Here is a 17,304-nt window from a genome sequence, read left to right on the forward strand (position 1 = left end):
TATGTATATACTTGTAGTTATATGTATGTAACAATAAGTGCTAAGAAGAGGAGCCATGGATTTGAAAAAGATTAAGGAGAAATATGAAGTAAAGGTAGGAGGGAAAAGAAGGAATACCAAGATGATGTAACTGTATTGTAATTTCAAAGCAGAAAGAAAAAAGATGGTAGTATTGACTGCACAGAGATGAAATAAAATTTTAGTATAGAATGAAGAGCTAATACCAATAGTCCTCAAATTATTCCACAAAATATAACCAGAAGGAAACATTGCTAATTTCATTCTATGAGGCCACAGTTACGCTGCTAACTAAACCACACAAAGACTCAACAAAGAAAATTTCAGACCAATTTCCCTTATGAACATTGATGCAAAAATACTCAACAAATACTCTCAAACCAAATCCAAGAACACATCAAAAACACAGCCACCATGATCAAGTAGGCATAATCACAGGGATTTAGGAGTGGTTTAATGTATAAAAATCCAGCCTATAAGTACATTGATAAAAAAAAAAAAAAAAAAAAAAAAAAAAAAAAAAAAAAAAAACGATCATCTCACATTAGATGTTGAAAAACCCTTTTACAAAATCCAGCACCCTTTCATATTAAAATCTTGGCGAGATCAGGGATACAGGCACATACCTAAACAGAATATAGGCAATAAACAGCAAGCTAATAGCAAACATCAAATTAAATGGACAGATACTAAAACTGGTTCCATTAAAATCAGAAACAAGTCAAGGCTATCTTCTCTCTCCATATCTCTTCAATATAGTTCTTAAAGTTCTAGCTAGAACAATAAGACAACTTAAGGAGATCAAGGGGACATAAATTGGAAGACAAGAATTCAAAATATTGCTATTTCCAGATGGCATGATAGTAGAGAAAAGTAACCCCAAAATTCTAGCAGAACACTCCTGTGGCTGATAAACATCTTTAGCAAAGTGGCTGTATCCAAAATTAACATCACTGTACACTTCCAAATGGATCAAAGACTTCAACATAAACCCGGGGATACTAAATCTAACAGAAGAGAAAGTGGGAAATAGCCTTGAACTCATTTCTTCAGGAGACAATTTCCTGAACAGAACACCAATTACTCTGGTGCTAAGATCAACAATTAATAAATGGGACCTCATGAAACTCAAAAGTTTTGTAAGGCAAAGGACACTGTCAATAGGACAAAATGATAGCTTACAGACTGAGAAAAGATCTTTAGCAACCCTACATCTGACAGAGGGCTAATATCCAAAGTATAAAATGGATTCAAGTAGTTAGCAACAAGCCAAGTAACCTAATCAAAAATGGGGCATATAACTAAAGAAAGCATTCTCAAGAGACGTATCTTGAGTGTCCAAGAAGCACTTAAAGAAATGATCAACGTCCTTAGTCATCAAGGAAATGCAAATCAAAATGACCTTGAGATTATTTCTTATACCCATCAGAATGGCTAAGATCAAAAACTCAAGTGACAGCACATGCTGAGGATGTGGAGAAATGGAAACACTCCTCTTTTACTAGTGGGATTGCAAACTTGTACCACCACTCTGTAAATCAATTTGGAGGTTTCTCGAAAAATTGGCAATAATTTTACCTGGAGACACAGTTGTACTGCTTCTGAGTGTATACTCAAAGATGCTTCTCCATACCACAAGGGCTCATGCACCACTATGTTAATAGCAGTTTTATTTGTAATAGCCAGAAACTGGAAACAGCTTAGAGGCTCCTCAACTGAAGAATGGATACAGAAAATGTGGTTCATTTGCATAATGGAATAATAGTCAGCTATTAAAACTATACTGTCATGAATTTTGTAGGCAAATGGATGGAACTAGAAAATATCATCCTGAATGAGGTAACCTAGACCTAAAATGACATGCATGTTATGTACTCACCTGTAAGTAAAAGAGGGCAGTGATTGGGGTGTGAAATAAATAAAGCACTTCCTACTTTTAGAGTCTCTGTTGAGAAGTCAGTTGTAATTCTGATAGGTCTGGTTTTATATGTTACTTGGTCTTTTTACCTTTTAACTTTTAATATTCTTTCTTTGTTCTCAACATTTAATGTTCATTATTATATGGCAGGAGGATTTTCTTTTCTGCTCCAATCTATGTGGTGTTCTGTAAGCTTCATGTATGTTTATAGCAATGTCTTTATTTAGGTTAGAGATATTTTCTTCTATGGTTTTGTTGAAGATAATTTCTGGGCCTTTAATCTGAGCTTTTTCTCCTTCTATTCCTAGTATCCTTATGTTTGGTCATTTCATAGTGCCCCACATTTTCAAGATGTTTTGTGTTAAAAAACTTTTTAAGCCTGACATTTTCTTTGACCAATGTAGGAATTGCTTCTATGATATCTTCCATATTTCAGAATCTCTCTTTACTCTCTTATATTCTGTTGGTGATGCTTGCATCTCTAATTCTTGTTCTATTTCCTATGTTTTCTATTTCCAGAGTGATCTCTGTATTTGTTTTCTCTAGTGCTTCTATTTCCATTTAAAGATCTTTAACTATTTTTTATTCATTTCCTTCATCATTTTTATATTATTTATATTTAATTATTTATTATTATATTTATATTTAATTATTTATATTTGTTCATTTTCTCTTTAAAGGCCTGCACCTGACTGATTGTATCTTCCTGTATTTCTTTAAGAGATTTATTATTTCCTCTTTAAAGGTCTCTATTATCTACATAAAAAGAGAATTAAGGACATTGTCTTGCTCAGCAGCTGTGTTAAGATATCTGGGGCTTATTGTAGTAGGATAATTGTTCTGATGATATCATATTTCCCTGGCTTTTGTTCCTTGTGTTCTAGCCATCTGGTTGTTTCTGGTGTTGGCTGGCATTGTAGACTGCAGGGAGAGCCTGTAGTTCCTAATGACAGCAGGCCTCTGGTTGTCTTGTGTGGCAGCAGACTTCCAGGGAAGTTGATACACTGTTTGTCCTGGTTATCCCTGGTGGCAGCAGACATCCAGTGATGTATACTGAGCTGTATCCTGGGGAGTGAAGTATAGATCTGGTACTGCAGGTGGAGATGTAGACCAGAATATTGAACATAGTGGGGATGAGGTAGACCCCAGGGCTACTAGGCTTGCCAGTGGTCCAGCAGGCAAAGGATTGGGAAGTGGTATCTCATCTGGTTGTCGTGGGTGGCAGCAGGCCTACTAGGAGGTGGGCTGACCTGTCACTTAAAAAGTAAAGTACACATTTGTAATTTCAAGTAAGAAAAGCATACAATTCTTGAGGAATCTTAATCCTACAGGAGAATGTTTGGTTACTCTCATAACTTCTATTTCACTATTTTACCAAGAAGATCATCTTGCCATTGATGTCTTTATAGTAGTTCACAGGGTTTTATACATGAATAATATTTTTAAAGCCTTTTACACTAGGAATTTATATAGCACCTTTCCAGAATATAAAAGACATAAAATGGATCCAAGCAGAAATGGAAGAAGAAAATTATTTCACTTTGTAGACAATATTAGCCCATACATGAGAAGCTTGAAAATGATTCTAGAAAAATTTTAAATACAATGTTTTACAAAAACAATACTGCAAGGTCAGTAGCATTGCTGTATGAGAAAAGTGGTTATATTGTCTAGTAACTCTGGGAGCCTGCCATTTTCATAATAACATTAAATAAAGAATACCTTGAAATCAACAAGATCAAGGAGGTAAAAGAGTTCTACAATAAAACGTTATGACACTGAAGAAAGTCATTGAAAGGAACACTAAAGATGGGAAAGCTTCTCATTTTTACACACTAATTCAAGTAATATTGTGAAAATAAATATATTACAGAAAGCAATCTTCAAATTCAATTCAATCCTCATCCAATACAACACAATAGGAATTTCTACTAAGACAAAAATGCAGTCATAAACCTTACATGGTATTTAAAAGAACCCGCACCAAAACGGAAATCAAACACAGAAAGCACAATGCCAAAAATATCGCAATACCTAATTTTAAAATGTATTTCAGAAAAAATATATTAAACAGCAAAAATCTGCTGAATACTGCCAGAAAATATTATGTATACCAGTAAAGTATATGTCAGAAGCCAGAGGTAAATCTACATAAAGACAGGCATATTGACACAAATGTGTCAATAACACATATTGATGAACAGAGTATCTCTTCAGAGAATGGGACTACAAAAGCTGCACATCCTCATGAACAAGAGAAAATCCAGACCTGTTCCTCTTACCCTAAACAAAATCAACTCAAATGAGTCAAAGTCCAAGAGCTGAGACTGACAATTACTTGAGTCAACAAGGGAAAAAAAGATTTCAAGCTATATAAATAGGCAAGGACTTTTTAAAAAGCTCTTTATTCTGAGGAAAGAGAATTATAAAGTTCAAGGTTAACTTGAAAAGTACACTCTCTGCAAATGTAAGAAGCATGAAAGAAACAGGTAACAGAATGAAAGATAATGTGAATCCCTACACATTTGGTGGGGAATTAGTGCCTAGACTACACAGAGGAGTAAACAATTACTATAAAGTCATGAAAATGACAAAAGGGTAAATGAAATGAACAGACAGTGCTCAAAAGAGAAATGACCAGCAATACTTAATAGGGGTTTACTGTTTTGAACTATCAGGAAAATAAATTGATACTTAGATTCCATCTCATAGCAATCATTTTGGCCACTATGCCATGGATTATTTTTTCCTATGCCAGGAAAAAAATGGCAACAAATGCTGGCGAGGATGATAGTGAAAAGGAACCTCAAAGCTAAAACAAAAATAACCTTGGGACCCAGCTCTACCAATTCCAGGAACAAACCCAAAATCATCAAGACAGTATACATCAGAGACACCTATAGACTTATGGAACTAGAAAATACTATCCTGAGTGAGGTAACCTAGACCCAAAAGGACATGCATTGTATGTACACACATATAAGTGGACATTAGACATAAAGTACAGGATAACCATTCTATTAATGTTGAGACCCAAAGAAAACAAATAACAAGGAGGGAATGAAAGAAGATGGTTGAATCTTTCTCAGAAAGGAAAACAAAATAGATATAGGAGGCCAATGGGAGGAGGGAACTGGGTGAAATAGAAGATGGGGAGAGGGCAGAGGTGGGTAGGATCATATATAGGCAGAGCATGGCAGGGGAAATCTCTAGGACATGCTAGAGATGTGGAATGGGAGAGGCCCCAGAAGATCTAAGGGGGAAACTAGCTGAAGTTCCTAACAGTAGGGGGGATATGGATCCTGAAGTGGCCACTTCCTGTAGCCATGAAGGACTTCCAGTGGAAGGATAAGGACAGCAACCCATCCAAAAAGCCTTCAACCCAAAATGTGTCCTGCCTACAAGATATAGGGACAAAGATAGAACAGAGTCTGGGGGAATAGCCAAACAGTGACTGTTTGAGATCCATTGAGATCCATTCCATGGGGAAGAACCAATTCCCAACACTATTAAAGATACTCCATTATGCTTGCATTCAGGAACATAGTATAACTGTCTTCTGAGAGGCTCCACCCCACAGCCAATAGAAAGAGATGCAGACACACCCAAATAGAAGACAGAGCTTATGGAGACTTAAGAACAAGTTGGGAGAAAGACTGAGGGAACAGAAGAGGACAAGGACTCCACAAAATGACCAATAGAGTCAACAAACTTGGATCTTTGCGGTCCATCCAAAGAGGGAACACTCACTGGACCTAGAACATGTGAAGCAGACGATCAGCTTGGTCTATATGTGGGTCCTCCAAATAACAGGAGCAGGGGCTGTCTCTAAGCCTGTTGACTACCTGCTTGCCTGTGGATCTTGCACCCCTAAATGAACAGCCTTGTCTGGCCTCAGTGCACAGGGATATGTGTAGTCCTGCAGCAACTTTCAGTGTGGGGTTAGGGTTTGGGGGGCTGGGGGACTACTGGACTGGGGTGAGGAAATGAGAGTGTCAGGAAATGGGGATGGGGTGAGGAGATGGGTGGTGTGGGTGGGTGGTAAGTGGGTGGGGCTTCGGTGATGAGGAGTTTTGGGTGACACCAAGGGGGGCTTCCACTTCTAAGGTGAATGAGGGAAGGTCTTTCCTGAGGGGATTTTGTGAGGAGAGGAAAGGATGATATTGTGTTGTAAAGTGAATAAATAAGTAAATTTAATAAAAGATATAATAGGCATTAAACTTTGGAATAAAATTTTCTATCAGTTTAAGGGTGATTTCTAATATGTATAAGTTAATTTTATTAAAATTAAGTTCATGAAGTTTTCATTTACATATTATACTAAAAGTATGCTGTTTTCTAAATAGTTTAAATAGCAAGTGGTTAGTTCTCAACAGTACTCACAAGATGTACAAAATTCTTTGTGATGTACAACTCTAAGTATTGTGGAAGAATAACTTAACTTCAGGTTTAAATTAATATATGGTGTTCAAATTATATATGACAATGAGATTAAGTATTAAAGGGATTTTTACATACATTTACACATGTGTATATAAACTGGACACTGAAGTTTGACAGGGTGAGTGAGTGCACTTTAGCCAGCACTCCTGTAGAAGTGATAGTAGGAAAATGATGACAAAGGCTCTTTCCTATTAAGGACAGAGGACAGAGTTTGAAATCTGAAGGAAACCACAAGATCAAAGACAAATTAGTCCGAGTACTACTACAGTGGCTTGTATTAAAACACAGAAGTAGGGAGCATGTGAAAAGCCTTCCAAACATCACTCTCCACTAATGAACTCCTCTTTGTGAAGATTTCAGCAGGCACTCACTAACAGAGGGGAAGGAATGACAGCACTGCCAATGGTCAGCTGGACAGAAGTGCCCACATGATAACATCACTTACAGCAGCAACATGACTGAAGAAATATGTAAGTTTCTGCATTTAAGTGTAACAACTTTGTTTACAAGAGACCCACAGAAACATAAAGGGGAAAAGAAATGATTGGCCAGCGTGCTGCTTGTTCTCATTTAATCTGAGTGTAGAATCATTGTCCTCCTGATGACTGACTAATAGTGGACATCAACCTACAACTCTCTGGACATTGAGTTAGTCCCCCAGTTTTATAATTGTGACAACATTTAAAAAGAGAAAGGAAGTTCTTACAGATAGTGTACAGCAGTTAGTATAAACTCACAGGAAATGCATACACTTCTAAAAGAGGACAATAACTCTGGGTACCGTGGACTGATTGAAGGAAAAGATGACAATGCAATGAGAAACAGGATGTGCCAAGAAAAAAGAAGAGCAATGGTCTTGTAAGGAATTGTTGTCCAGACTTTTTTAATTTATAACAAACAGGCAAATGGGAATTGCAATTTCCTAAGGAAAATCTAGAACATTTCTCAGGAGATTTCAGCACGTGAGAGGACAGGATGAGGAGGGAAGCAGGAGGAAAGAGCATCAAGCACTGGGGAGTCTTCTGAGCATGTGTTTCTCCTGCACCACTTGTCTGAAGTCTTCCTCACCCATGTCAGCAACAGTCCCCAGACTGCTGGCTACTGCCACAGCAGCCGCTGCTGCCACCACTGCTTCCACAGCAGCTACTGCTACCACCGCTACTGCAGCATCCAGAGCTATGGCGATGGCGACGGAGAGATCTCCGAGGTCTGTGGTGGCTCAGGCAGCAGCCTCCACCCCCAGAGCTGCAGCAGCCCCCAGAGCTGCAGCAGCCCCCAGAGCTGGAGCCACAGCAGCCCCCAGAGCCCAGGCTACAGCAGGAAGACACAGGGGGGCACTTAGGAGGACATTTAGGGGGACATTTGGGAGGACACTTTGGAGTTTGGCACTTGGGAGGGCACTTGGCAGGGGCCTGGCAGTGCTGCTGGCTCTGCTGGCAGGACATCTCAGCTGTGGGTGTTCAGGAGCTGTGAGAGAGTCACACACATGTCAGACACCAGGCACTGTGGCCACCTGAACAATGATGGCCTCACAGAAGTATTAGTGATCATCATAGAAACACCATCTATAGTCATTTCATTTATAATATACTCAGATTGACACATCCTGTCTACCCTGTCTTTGAATATAAGAAATCCGTGCACATGAGATAGTTATCTGAAATCCAGCAGCAATTAATAAATATCTGATGGATTTTAGATAGGTCTTTGTACATGTAGGTATATGTTCTATTTCAGAGATAAGTAGTTGTAAATGAGACAACATTCATAACCTGAAGGAGAATTTAGTTTAAAGTTAGTATTTCAAAGGACCTTCTAACACATTTAGGGAGTAAGCTTAGCCCATGACAGAAAAATATGTAAATCCTGTTCAGACTTCGTAGGAACACTAGCACATGTTGTAATTACCCCTGGTAACCTGTTAGATGCAGTTGTCTGCTGTGAATAACTCATAACCAGCCATATAGCCTGAAGGTATTTAGTGTTCACTATAGCCAAAATACCCAAAGCTTTCCAGTGTCTCTTAGTATTAAAGCTATGGCTAGTGTCTGTCAAAGCCACCATTGCCTTATCAATGTGGGCACAATGGGGAAGGATCCTGTGGATCCTTCCCAGCACCTGTCCAGCTCTAGCCTGTCTCCAGTTTGAAAGTGTCAGCTCTTACCTCCAGTAAACACTTACCAAGATGAAGGGTAGCACAAGATTTGTGGCTTTCTCAGCTAGCGAGTGGATGGAATGGCCCAGTCCACAGGTCTTTTTATTCTGATCATGTGTGCTGTCCCAGCCTATGAGATAGTAGCTGGAGATGGGATGCCCTGCCTACTGAAATCCACATGGTTTTGTGACAAATCATGACAAGGTATTCCTCATCAGCCTTCCTCTTTGCAGGCATGGCAAGCTGCACCTGTCAGAATATGACTTAGGCATGAGATGAGGAAATGAATTCATAGATCCTTAAACCTGGAATTTCTACAAAGTATCTGCATTAGCCACCACTTACTTCCTCATCATCCTCCAACGCTGCTGATACTTACTGTGATATGTGCCACTGATAGCCCATAGTAAGCTAATAAAACCTTGAACATTCTTGCATGTCTGCTTTCATCCATGTACTTTCACAGTTGTGCCTATGTAAGTGCACTTTAGATATCTACACCAATAAAATCCTGCATGATGGATCTGGCTCAGCACCAAGACATGTTGAGGTGTCATTCTCAAAGTCTATTTAGCCAGGACCATTTCCCACTAAAACTATTTCCATGAAATAGTCAAGAAAATGTGTATGGGGATATATTGAAATCAATGAAATTTCAAGACATGGATAAAAATGTCTCACAGAAAAAGAACATTCACTTATATGGCTTCCAATAGACCTATGTGCAAACTGCTAAATATGCTGTGGTTAATATGCAGTTCAAACATATCAATTGAGAGATAGATCATCAATGGATAATAAACACTGCTCTTGAAGAAGATCTGAGATTGATTCCCAGCACCTAAGTGGGGCAAGTCAGGACTAATTGTTACTCTAGGCAGAGCATGTAACACCCTCTTTTTAAAACTACAATGGTACAATCACACACAAAAACAACCATGTACACACAAACAGGTATATACACTGATCAAATAAAACACAAACGCACACATAAACAAGCTCAAACACATACACATAAACACAAAAATTAAAAATACTTTAATATATTAAATATAACATATAAAAATATTTGCCTTGGAAACAATAATTAAAAGCAGTTGACATACACAGATACAAAGAGCCAAAGCCTAACAGTGGATGGAGCCTGGGGACTCCTATGGAAAAATAGGAGAAAGGATTTCAGGCCTTCACGGGATAGAAACTCCATAGGAAGCCTAGCAGAATCAACTATACTGGACCCTTGTGGCTTTCAGAAACTGAACCACCAACCAAATAACATACATGGGCTGGACATACCTGCACATGTGTAGCAGATACGCAGCTTGGTCTCCAAGTGTGATATCCGAAAAGCAGTTGCCAATATGTAGGATATGTTATTCTAGCTGGGATGCCTTGTGTGGCCTCTGGGAGAGGAAGCATCTAGCCATACAGCGACTTGAAGTGCCAGGGGCTGTTGGTACCCAAGGCATATGGAGTAGAGAAGGGAAAAGGTAGGATTAGGGGTGGAGCAAGGTGACTGGGAGGAAGAATGTGGCAGGATCTAAAGTAAATAAGGAAAAATTAAATAAAAGTTAAGAAGATAAAACTATTCAATGTATAATGTGTATGAAGAGGTCTCAAGGAAACCCAAAATTTAGCAAACTAATACACCTTAAAAATAATAAAGCAGTGATTGTCACCAGAGAGAATAGGTTTTCTTAATTTTGTCTGATTCTTTGCATTTCCTTAGAAAATAATTTTATATTAGATTTTTCATGAATTTACATCCAATCCTTTTTTAGAAATATGCTCTACTGGTCATTAATTTTTCAATATTGATGGATCTGTAGAAGCCACAACATATCGTTCATGAAAACTGAATGTGATAACTGGTAATGTCAGATGGCACATTAAAAAAAAGAAAGTTAGAAAATGGGGAGGGATTGATGTTGATAACCAATAAAAAAAAAAAGTAAAAGTCATATGTATGTGATTTATGGTCAGTCTACTTCTGCAAATGAGACAAAAGAGATAATGGGTCATATGCACTCCCAAGAAGAACTACAACAAACTCATTACCAAAGACTTGTTCAGGACTGTATGTCACAAGAGAAATAAAGACATTTATGACATCAGCCTTTCATTCTACTTCATCTGAAATATTTTCACACCAGCTCTAAAATTTGTTCTTAGGTGAATAATGTGATTTGTGGCTCTTTCTTTCGTATTTTCACTAAAATGAATATTACAACTTTAGGTGCCTTAATAACGTAGCTTGATACCACCCTTATTTCTTTTAATCTGATGTTTAATATAATCAAGTTGAATTCCTTAAACTATTTTGGTGTTTATATAGTTCCTTATACTCCCTAGTTGAACACATTCATTCTGTAGATATTGGTGATGTATAGCCCTCTCACTATCATCTTCACTGATGTCTAAGTTTAGGAGTAAATATTCCTGAAGACTTGGATCACCCTAAAGGAACCTAGCCTCTAAGACAGAGTGAGGTATGTGTGGTCACATGACCTTGAAGAGTCATGCACTGTTTCAACTGGGTTGACTATTCTCCTGCTCAGGTTGTTACAATAGCCTTAGTTACTGGGAGAGGTCAGGAATTAATTCCTGATTTACCCAGTGGCAGTTATGCCAGGATCACCTTGGGATTTCTAGGATGATGTAGCTGAGATGGCAGCTAGTCCACATTTCTGCCACTGGACAAGACAACATCCAGGTCCACAGCTGACCTGTCTGAGCATAGTTATGTATGAGAAGCATGCAGACAAAAATCTAATATTGATTGTGATTTCTGGAGACTTAAACCTCAAGCCAATGTGAATATCATGACTAGTAAACTGTGGACAGTCTGGGGGATTTAGTTATCAGGTGTATCCTGTGAGGCACAACAAGCAGCATCAAGACTAAGAAACCCACAGTTACAGTTATGGCATAGCTTGGGGTTATCCAACAGCTCTCTAATTACAATTAGAATCTACTCAATGGGAGGGAAATCATGTCTGGTACTGAAACCTAGACAACTATCCAGGGCCAGAAAAGTCATATGTCTTTGAGGAAAACTTACCACAATTACATTACTTCAGTAGCATAATTCCCAACTGCACTCTAAATATCTGTCCCTGTACTTCAGAGAAAAGTGTAGTCCTCACCCTCCATTAAGGAAAACTTTCTTCTAAACAGAGGTCCTGAAAGAAAACCACAACAATTCAAAAGGCAGGTTGAGAAGATCCATCCCAAACAATAGATCTGCATAATAACGTCAGCAATTAAAGCGCAACTGTCATTATGGAAGAGCAAGTGAATAAATTTTAAAGACTAGAAGTTCAGGGAGTTTGCTGTGAGAATGTGTCTCCCAGTAAGATCATAGGCTAGACCCATAAAGTCTCACCAACTTGGCTTCCTAAACATGATCTGAACAATAACAACAACAATAAACATTACAAAGTAAACAAAGGAAAGCCCTTGAGGCTTCAGTCCTACTGTAAGGACTACAAGTAACTAAGGAATCCTGAGTGCAGAAAAAAATATTCTTCCCTGGAGAAGAACATACCAATAAGTTATCCAGTACCAAATAGTTTCCTATTAAAATGTACATACAAATCACTTTATACTTACTGAGAAGGATACAATTAGGAATGTGTTTTAATTAAATGTCTGAAACAACTACTCCTGGGAATAATGTAGATGCATTGTAATCTTAAAATTTTTATAAAAATCTACTATATTACATGTAATATTAAAAACTACCAGAAAACTACATAAGGACACAGTAAAATACAACTGAAAACCTCTTTCCATAATGACCTCAGATACTAACATTCTGTTTTTAAAAGTAACACATAAAGCACAATTATTTTTTTAGTGGATATTGTTTCTACAAGGAAGAGGTTGGTTACTCTCATACTATCTATGCCACTATTCCACCAATGGGCCGAGTATGTCATACTTATTATGATTATAGCTCTCTGGGTTCACCGTTTGTTAATATTTTTGAAGAGTTTTTATCCTACCCAACAGAAACTAGCATAGTGTTTTTTTAGACTATTAAAGGTATCCAGCAGGTTGTAAATACCATCATCAGTACCAGAATGTTTCCCTATGCACTGTAACAAAAATGACTGATGCTTTCATTAAAAGAGTCTAAAACATTAACTTCTAGTGCACAGTCAAAATAATAACAATAGTTTATATTATTGTCATTATCTCTAGAACAGATTTGATCAGCAACATGAGGTAAATATCTCAGCTTAGTTGGGCACTGATACTACACTATACTGTATTTCAGAGAATCATTGTCCACCAGTGATAGTAATACACATATATACGTATTTCTACATGGCATTATTAAAATCTATTGTGTTAGACTTTTTTCTACCCACTCCTCACTGTTCTATCCTCCCAACTCTGTCATTCTAAATTTAGAAGAAGATATAGCAGGGACTCTTGAAGAACTTAGTTGGAAGAATAAAAAGTGAGTTTCATCAAACTCCCAGAATCCACGAGACAAAAAATAATAAAGTAATAAAAGTTATATTAAATCAGGAAACAGGAAGCATGTTGATGAAATAGTACCACCATAGTTAAATAGTACCGTCATAGTTTGATTGCTTTGATAGAAAATTCTGAAACAATTGCAAAACTGTAAATGCAGTAGAGTATATGAATAGACATTGGCACAGAGTAGTGATACTCATCTCCAATAGGGCCAAAAAGCTACCGAAAAATGGGACATCAGTCATGGCCCATGCCATGAAGAATCTAGGAAAAGAAAAGATGTATCAAACATTAAATAAGTTGGGAAAATATGAAATTATTTCATTAAAATGTGAGAATAAGACAAATGTATACACTTTCTCTACTCTTAAATGCTTAGCTAGAAGCCAGAGAGAGAAGTGGGTAGGGGAATGGATTCTAGTTGAAAAATGGGAAAAAATATACCACTGTTGAAATGCCCTAAAATGACACCAGAAAAAGCTCACATAAAATTTTTAAAAATTTAATATCTCAAGTTCAGTAGCATTGCTATAAGGGAAAAATGAATATACTATTAAAGAACTCAGGAAACATCCTTTTCCATTTTAAAAATTTAAAAAAAATTAGAAATGCTGTGAAATAAACAAAACAAGGAGGAAAATAGTTCTATAAAGATACTTTATGACACTGAAGAAAGGCACTGAAGATAATACTAATGAAGGGAAGGCTTATCGTGTACATACTAATAGAATTAATATTGTAAAATAATTATAAAAATTATAAACTTATATAAATATTATAGAAAGCATTCTTCAAATTCAATCCAAACCTCACCAAACAAATCACAATAAAAGTTTTAACTGAAATTTTAAAAAGCAATCATAAAACTTACATGGACTTTAAAAGAGCACACACCAAGAAAGAAATATAGCATAGAACACACAATTCAAAAAGTATCACAATACCTACTTTCAAATTATAATACAGAACTAAATTATTATATTAAATAGCATAAATTGCTGTAAACTGCCAGAAAATTATATGTACACCAGTAAAGTAGACTTTAGAACACAGAGATAAGTCAACACAGAGACAGATATGAAATCTTTGACAAAAGTGTCAATAACACATATTGAAGGAGTGGCTCTTCAGTACCTGGGGCAGCAAAAGCTGGAAATCCTCATAGACAACAGAAAAACCACACCTGTTTCACTTACACCACACAAAATCAACTATAATGTTGATTTGTGCACAAGAGCTAAGACTGACAACCACTCAAAGCAGTAAAGGAGAAAAGGCTTCAAGGCATATAAATAGAGAAGGACTTTCTAAAAATAACAACATTCTCAGGAAAAGGAATGATTAAGAATGAAGCTAACTTGAAAAGTGGATTCTAGGCAAATATACCAAAGAGGAAAGAGACAGCTAAGGGAAGAAAAGAAAACTGTGGATCAATATACATTTGGTGGGGAGTTAGTGCCAAGACTACAAAAAAGTAAAAGATTACCATGAAGTCATGCAACTAATAAAAGGGAAAATGAGCAACCAGTACTTAAAAGAAAAATAACCAGCAATATATGGAAAATGTTTACTGTTTTTAGCCATCAAGAACATGGAAAAGAAACTGATCCTCAAATTCTAGCTCACAGCAATCATTATGACCACTATCATGAGAACCAATGGCAAGAAACCAATGGTGAGGATGGTGGAGAAAAAGAACCTGAAAACTTAAACAAGAATTACCTTTGGATTCAGTTACAACAATTCCAGGTATACACCAAGGACATCAGAGTCACCATACCACAGTGACACCTACAGACTGATATGTATCACTGCATTATTCATAACAACCACAGTATAGAAACAACCTAGATATCCCTCACATGGAGAACCCTCCCCTAAAGAAGGAAGAAAGAAGGAAGGAAAGAAAGAAAAATGTTCTTTGCTTGTACAAAAGAATTGTATTCTTTTACTTACTTGGTTACAATTAAACTGAGATATGTTATGTTATTTGTGGATATTGTGACATGGTTTTCCCCACAAATTTCTCTCTCAACTCTTTTATTATTTGTATAAAGGAGGGCTATTTAAGGCTTTGAGTTAATTTTTATATCCAGCCAATTTGCTAAAGTTGTTTATCAGCAGTAGGAGTTCTCTTGTAAAATTTTTGAGGTCACTTATGTATACTATCACATCATTCACAAATAGTGATATGTTTACTTCTTCCTTTTAAATTTTAGAAGCTGGTCTACTTCTCTTATTACTCTAGCTAAAATTTCAAGTACTGTATTGAATAGACAGGAAGTGAATGGGCACTCCTGTCCTTGTCCCTGATTTTAGTGGGATTGTTCCAAGTTTCTTTACATTTATTTTGATGTTGGCTATTGACTTGGTGTGTGTTGTGTTTATTACATTTAGGTATGTGCTTTGACTCCCTGATGTCTCCAAAACTTTTAACATGAAAGGGTGTTGGATTTTCTCAAAGGTTTTTTCAGTATCTAATGAGATGATCATTTTTTTTTCATTTTGATTATATAATGGATTATACAAGAAACTCATTCCCCTGAAGAAAGAATTTGAATAAGGTATCAGAAGATGGGAAGATCTCCTATGCTTATGGTTTGGTAGGATTAACATAGAGAAAAGGACCATCTTAGACAAAGCAAATTGCAGATTCAATACAATTCCCATGCAAAATCCAACACAGCGTTTTACAGATCTTGGTGGAGCAATTCTCAACTTCATATGGAAATAAAAAAAGAAACAGAGATTAACAAAAACAAACAATCATGAACAATAAACCAACTTCTTGAGAAATTACCATCCCTGATATCAAACTGTACTATAAAGCAATAGTGACAAAAAACCTAATAAACAAACAAAAATAATAACATGCATGGTATTGGAACAGAAATATCCAGGGTAATCCATGGAATTTAATCAAAGATCCAGAAATAAAACTACACATCTATTGACATTTGTTTCTTGACATAAAAAGTCAATCATGGAGAAAAGAAAGCATCTTCAGAAAATGATGCTGTTCTAACTGGATGTCTGCATTCAGGAGAACACAAATAGAAAATGGAAATCAAACTCACCCTGAGATTCTATCCTACAACAATCAGAATGGCTAAGACCAAATACTTAAGTGACAGCACATTCTGACTACATGGTGGAGATAAGGGAACACTCCTCTTTAGTTAGTGGGACAGCAATCTTTAACAACTGCTCCAGAAATTGATCTGGATTTTTCTCAGAAAATTGGAAATAATTCTACCTGACAATCCAGCTATTTCGCTCATGAACATATACCCAAAAGATGCTCCACCATGCTACAATGACACATGCTCCACAATGTTGATAGCAGCCATATTTGTAATATCTAGAAGATGAAACAATCCAGATGTCCCTCAACTGAAGAAAGGATACAGAAAATGTGGTTTATTTACACAATGGAATACTATTCATCTATTAAAAACAAAGACATCATGAGTTTTCCAGTCAAATAAATGGAACTAGAAAATATCATCCAGACCCAAAAAGAAAAGCTTGGTATGTACTCACTGGTAAGTAGATATTAGCCATAAAGCACAGGAGAGCTATAATACACTCCATAGACAAAAAGAACTTAAAGAAGAAAAATGGCCCAAGTAAGGATGCTTGAATCCAGCTTAAAATGGGGAACAAAATGGTCAGAGGAGGTAGAAGAAGGGAGAGGTTCACATGATAGAAGGGATGGGGAGGGAAAATAGGAGGGCATAATCAGTTGTGGGAAGAAACAAGTGAGAGGGTCAGAGAATGATTGGAAATGTGCAGCTTCCTATGGTGGCAGTAGGGGAACTGGGAGTCCTGGGGTGTTAGGCTCCCAGGACTCAGTGCTGGTGACCTTAAACACAATGCCTAACTATGAAGACATAGAGCCTGGCATATCTTCAGGAGAGGGATAATGACACCAACGCACCAAGAAAACTTGTCCTGTCTAAAAAAAAATGCTGGGACAAAGATGGAGCTGAGACTGTAGGAATGGCCAACCAATAACTGGCCAGACTTGAGGTTCATTACATAAGCAAGCACCAGTCCCTGAGAATATTAATGATACTCTGTTATGCTTGCACATATGCTTGCCTAGCATAGCTGTCCTCTGAGAGGTTCTACCCAACAGCTGACTAAAAAAAAAATAATAATAATACGACCACCTACAACTAACATTGGATAGAGGGTCAGGGACTCTTATGGAAGAAATGGGGGTGGACTGAATGGCCTGTGGCAGATAGGAACCTTACCAGAAGACCAAAAAGTC

Source organism: Arvicanthis niloticus, chromosome 4 (assembly GCF_011762505.2).
Source record: "Arvicanthis niloticus isolate mArvNil1 chromosome 4, mArvNil1.pat.X, whole genome shotgun sequence".
NCBI classification, from domain to species: domain Eukaryota; kingdom Metazoa; phylum Chordata; class Mammalia; order Rodentia; family Muridae; genus Arvicanthis; species Arvicanthis niloticus.